Source organism: Coptis chinensis, chromosome 5 (assembly GCF_015680905.1).
Source record: "Coptis chinensis isolate HL-2020 chromosome 5, ASM1568090v1, whole genome shotgun sequence".
Classification (NCBI taxonomy): Eukaryota; Viridiplantae; Streptophyta; class Magnoliopsida; order Ranunculales; family Ranunculaceae; genus Coptis; species Coptis chinensis.
In genome coordinates this window covers 28,786,856-28,793,332 of record NC_141460.1, presented here as the reverse complement: position 1 = coordinate 28,793,332, position 6,477 = coordinate 28,786,856, and positions in this window count along the sequence as shown.

Here is a 6,477-nt window from a genome sequence, read left to right as displayed (position 1 = left end):
GGCCTTTAATCACAGAACTCCTTAGCAACCGACCTTTGCTCCTTTATCTCGCTAAAGTGGCACATTTCTGCACATAATGGACTTTGAAGCCTGAAATGCATAAAACACGTGTCGGTATTAACTCTTACTTATTATTCACATAATTGGTCTAAAAGTATGATTGTTAAAGGGTTAAAACTACAGTTTTGAGCTCTTATCAAACCACCCCCAAACAGCATTTTGCTTGTCCTCAAGCAAATATGAGAAATTAGAATAAGTGACCAAAAATGGAGTTCTATCTACTCGTTTTTTGAGAGCGATTGCATTGACCATATCAACAAGGCCTTAAACCACTAGGAATTCCCTAGTGGACGAAGTTATAGCCTCGTGAGAGTTTTCCAGTGAAGGTACTCACAAACTTCATCTATACTACAACGACTAAGAAATAAAACTATTGTTTCCTCATTCATGTCTCAACTATCTATACATCTCACTAGCAATTGAATAAGAATAACCAAGTCAAAACCTAAACTAATATATGCATAATAATCAATCATCTATGATACAAATATATATACTATGAGTAATACTATGAAATGCCTAGCAGTTCAAGTTTCTGAAAACTTCGAATAAGCGTCCTTAAGTAGGTCCTCATATAAATGTCAAGACAAAACCACTCGATTTTTCCGCTCAAATTTATTACTCCAATTAATGCAAGTGGGCACACTTTACCTTACAATCTCAATGACAAACAAGGAAGCCGGAGTCGATCAAACACATCCGCCACTTTACTATCACACTAACCTATTCCTAATTGAGCTAAAGGTCTTTATTAGGTGTTCGGGGATTAGGAGATGGTTTAAGAAGGAAGGAAATGGATATTCAAAAGGACAAGTCTGAGATAATAGAGTCTTCATATTATGTAACTTAGAGAAAACATTGTTATTTTCTTTTGCTTCTATACTTTGTTTCCATCCTTAGCCATATTTTTCTTTTTCTTTTCTTTCTTTGGCTTTTTGACTCCATTTTATTCTATTTTTTGGAGTTTTTATTTATTTCTATTTTTTTTCTTTCTTGGATGGAAACTTCTTTTCTTTTTCTGAAGCAACTACTAATTTTTGTTTACACAGGTTTTTCTCTTCTTCTTTCTTCACTCATTCTATTCTCAGACTTATTCTAAATTGGGTAGGTTGATTTATTCTTTTTTTTTTTTTTTTTTGTTTTTGTTTTTGTAACAGGGTAAAGGAATTGTGGTTTATGGAAGGCTAAAGAAAGGCTCAGAGGGGCGACTAGCGGAACATAATTCATAGGTTTGAATTTCTGGCTATATCGATCCAAAGAGGGCCTAAATTCTCGCTTAGGATATGGCATAGTGATCAAGCAAGTGGACGTGTGATTTCTCTATCCGGATTTTACTTATCCCTTTGTGTCATTTCTCAAATGTTTTGCTCATATAAAGGCTTTAGGCTATATTCTCACAGGATTTGTAGAATAAGTACTCTAGCCTAGATTTCGAAACTTATCGCTAACAATCATAGATACTCATGTAATATATTTATAGATAGATGCAAAGATTATTACCTACATATTAACCTAAGTTTCTAACAATTATTCTGATGCAAAAGCTACGTGAGACTTCTAGATTGTTAAGAGCATAGAAAAAGAAAACAATACCAATATTCCTAAGTGTATAGCATAAACTTATTTATTTATATTTTTGAAATTTTTAACTTGAAAACAAATGCATATTATACATATCTATATCCTAACAGATGCCTTAATTACACGTGTTTCTATGCCCCCCAAACAAGAAGCATGCTTTGTCCTCAAAGCATTTAAATAAAGAGGGTAGAAAAATACCATGGAAACGCGTGAAATTCTGGAACATCTACAAAACAAGGTTAGAACATACTAATATAGGAAATAAAAAAAAAACGCGTAACTCTATAAGAGTTCCACCCATTATGGGGTTAACAGAATTAAATTGCTTGGGACAAAAGCGGACACTAACCTGAAACAAAAAACTTACCTCCACTCCAAATACTTTCATCATCCTCCTCTTCTATAAAGAAGTGAGGTTCCTTCGCATCCCCGCCATGCCATTATAATTTGCCAAGCTTGCCGCCATTTATCATCTACGGATGCTAACCAGTTAAGCGCCACTTGGTCGGATGGGGTGTAAGGTGCAACCTGATGAGGTTGTATCCTCCACCCATGCCAAGTCATTGCACGGAAAGATCGAATAATAGAATTGGTGGGTCTCACAATGTCGACCCCAACCCAGTCCGTGAAACGGGCACAAAAAACAGGGAAGAAACATATCATAATACGGCAAACTACTATAGGCATAAGAAGATACTTATGCCTCATGCTATGGGCTTGTGCTAAACTAGACATTAAGGTCTTAGGAAGGTCATATAGCAGGCATTCCTCAGCTAAAGCAAGGAAAACATCGCAAGTGGCATCATTCGTAGAAGAAAAATGTCACCCCCCTAATATGTTTAGCATGATAAAGAACATTACCGTATCACATTAAGGGACAAGCTACCAAGGGCTACATTATATGTCCCTTGGTCCTCTACACGGAAAATGTCGGACCCATAAGCCTCATGCAAAAAGTCATAAGTGTAGACATGCATATTATCTACCCAATAGCATCATGGGTCTTGTATTTCAGCGGGCATGGCAAGTCCAAGAACAAATGCTTGCAAGAACCATAAGCAGTCCCAGCCTACGTGTGTGATCACCTCGCGAAACCAAGCATCATAAGTAGTGCTTTGAAACAAATCTTCGAAAGATTGTTCCGGTATCAATGTAGGAGATGTCATCTCAAAATTACGCTCTGGAATAGCTGTGAATGATCTGGAAACTACCCGTAGAAAACTGGAATTTTTCTGGTCCACGGAAGTCGAGCGAGCGCCTGAAGTTTTAAATTCCGGTGTTTGGCCTTTGAGCTGGTCGGCTTGAAGTATGGCCGCTTCTAGGTCCATAGATGAGGGCGGTCGCTTCGGTATGAGGGCGGTCGCCTCCGACTAAATTTTCCAAAAAAAATGTGAAGGGTGCAGCGCTGCTCGATGGAAGCCCGGCGCCTGGCCGGCTAAAGAAAAAAACCGGAGTTTAGATGAAAAAGAAAGTAAAACTTGGAGTGGATGGTGCGGGATGATGGTGGAATGTATTGTGGTTTGTTAGTGTAGAAAGAAGGGAGTTTATATAGGTTTTGAATTGTTAAAACGAATCGGTAGGTTGCCAAAAAGCTTTAAGGCAATTTCCGGAAACAACTCATATTCTTGATTCTATAACAACCCTAATATCTTTCATACTAGATTTAGACTAGTAACTTCTAAACTCTCTTAGATTTCATCCTACCACCACATCTAATCATAGGTATGCCAATTACGACAATATTCTCAACCTTCACTCCAAAACAAACTTTAAAATGGAGGATCTTCTACAAATCATGATATAATAAATAATACCACCCCCAAACAATTCGGGAAGGTGGGATTAACAATAAAATCCATGCACAATTTGAAAAGAACAACATTATATTAAAATTGAAATTCAAACAACATTTAACTACCAAATTCAAAGTTAACTACGGAATTTAACAACGTAACATCCTATCTACTAAAAAATAATAAAAACAACATCAAAACAACAAACAAGAAGAAATCTAGCTACTCTTCAAGGGAGTGAGGTGGGGATAAGAATAGGAATTTGAGTGATCAAGAATGGAAAAACCAAACACCCCACATTACCCCCAAACAAATTTTTGAAAACAGGTTTGTAAAAATTTGTTTTAAAACGCGGGTCTTTTTAAAGTCGATTCCCGAGATTTAATGTGGGGTCATTTTACGTCGATTCCCTAGATCGCGCACACCCCCAAACAAGCATGAAACTGGGGTGGCAGAAAAAATGGATGATCGTGGTCAACTATAAACAAATAGTCGGAAGAGTTGGGGGTCTAGCCATAAAAACATGATACTAAATGCACCCCCAAACAGAATAATGTTGTATAATTGGAAGCAAACATGTAAGCGAAGGAATGAAAACTTATGCATCCTATCAAAGAACATATGCAAACCATCATGTTGTAATTGTTTTAAATAGTTGGAATGACCAAAAAGATGAATTAGCGATACTTTAGGTGAGAAGGGAATGAAGTGTGGATCATGATGTCTTTCATGAAGCTCAGATAAGGAAAAATAAGACAAACTAGGTTTCTCACTACACTCGGTCAGAGCTTGTCTCTCAATTACCGGAATGGGGTACTCATGAGATTGTGTGCTAGGCAAAAACTCTTCACTGTGAGGGTTGAAAAAATTATGGATGGTCTCTGAGGCAATTGGCTCAAGGGCAAAATCGAGGTTCCTTTTAAATGGTGGGTGAATGGATGGCTTAGTTGTGGTAGATGGTTGGATTATAGGAGGTGGTAACTCAGGTGGATGGTGGTTGGTGAGTGGTTCATCGGGTGGTGGATCCTCACATGCTCTTAAGAACTCTACATCTAGCTTAGCTGAATCCACAAGGTTGTGGTTCGTGGCTTTATCTTTAAGACTTTCCTCTATTTCTTCTATTGTTATTTCCTCAGCTGCCAAACTGAATTGAGATTCACATTGCTCTAAAGATGTAACTTCCTCGTTTTCTTGCACATTAACTTGTTCATGCCTTAGATTTTAATTGTTAATCTCCATGTCCTCACCTTCTTCCTCTAAAACACTACAAGTATCCTCAATGGCCTCATTTGAATGTGTCGAGACATCATCCAGCCGAGTGCGGTTTGCAAACTCAAAAGCCTGGACATGCTCAACAGAGGGTCCATATTACGAGAATGCCAATAGTTATCAAATTCTTCCTTCGTCACATCTTTATAAATATCTTCTAAAGTGTAATCATTATATTCATCATCGGGTGGATCGGTGGGAAGTTCCTGAGAGACATCGCTCAAGTTTGAGTGGTCATCCAAACTAGTCCTAAAGAGTCGCCTACAAGAATTTCCTCATCCAGTGGGGTGTGGAGTTAATATCATGGTTAATGGGGGTCTTCGGAAGGTAATGGTTCATGAAATGTAGGGTAGGTGTGAACTAGGTTGACTTGGGTTAGTTATGGGAATAGTGTCGATCTCCGGCATGGTAGAAATGTCCGCGAGGTGAACCTAGTATCTTTAGGTTTCGTTTATTTCTGAAGTATTATTTTGTTTTGGGCCATCATTTCATCGAATGTTGTTAGCTGAGGTGAAGCTTGGTGGTGTGGGTCTGGTTGGTATGGTGTTTGATAGTCATAGTTATTGGCGTTTGAGTGACTCGGGTTGATGTCGCATCGCGGATGGGTTAGGTTGAGGCCGAATGGTGGTTGATTGTTATTGGTGGAATTACATGAATAGTTTGGATGACTAGGAAATTTTTGATTGTATGAGTCACTATAAAAATTTGAAAATTGAGGCTCATAATTATTATTATATCCTATAGTAGGCTCAGACTCTTGATATGATGGGCATTGAGAAGCCCAATGGTCGACTACCACAACATGAACATGGTGAAGGGTTCCCATAATAATTACAAGATTGCTCTTGATATGATGGGCATTAGGAAGCCCAATGATCAGGACTACCACAACATGAACATGGTGAAGGGTTTCCATAATAATTACAAGATTGCTCTTGATATGATGGGCATTGAGAAGCCCAATGGTCAGGACTACCAAAGTATGAACATGGTGAAGGGTTTGCATAATTATCATATGATTGTTGGTCTACATATTGATATGCCATATTGGTTTTTCAAATATATTATAGGGCAATTAATATGCAACCACAATTCTAAGCATACATTTCTAGATAGGCGTGTGGTATTTCGTTTTAAGAAAAACAAGCCCGATTATACTAGAATTAAAACTCCTCCTCGACGAGGAAGAAACAAGGAGGAAAGAAGGAGTACTGAATGCCTCCTTGCTTCGCTACTTAATAGCGTCTTGTATCACGCTGATTTCAGTGTATTTAACAAGTTAGAAACACTTAATAACTTTAAGGAATAGAAATATGCATTTTCCTATGAAAATTGGGCTGTTCGGATGAATTTTACTTGTAGGGCGCGGGTTGGGCGCGGGCGCGCTCAAGGTAAGTTGAAATTACAGTGTTTAAGGGCGGGTCGCGGTCAACATGGGAGCGGGTCGCGCTCCAGGGTTTTCAAGTTTTAGGCCTTTTATCGTACTCCAAAAAATCTAAAATTTTTACAGAAATTTGCTAAGACGTCTATCAAGTAGCCTGAAAAATTTCAGATCGATCGGAGCTGTGAAAGTCCCTCTACAGCCCTCCAAAGTTTGCGAAACCGTTTTCGGACACAATACAAACAACCGAATGGTTAACCCATCAAAACAAATCCAAAAATTTCCAAATTTTTACTGGAGACTCCTAACAGATCCTAGTTGTTCCTGTAAAAAATTTAGAGCAATTGGAGTTCTACAACCTCTCCTTATTGGCTGCTGTTTCAGATATTAAGT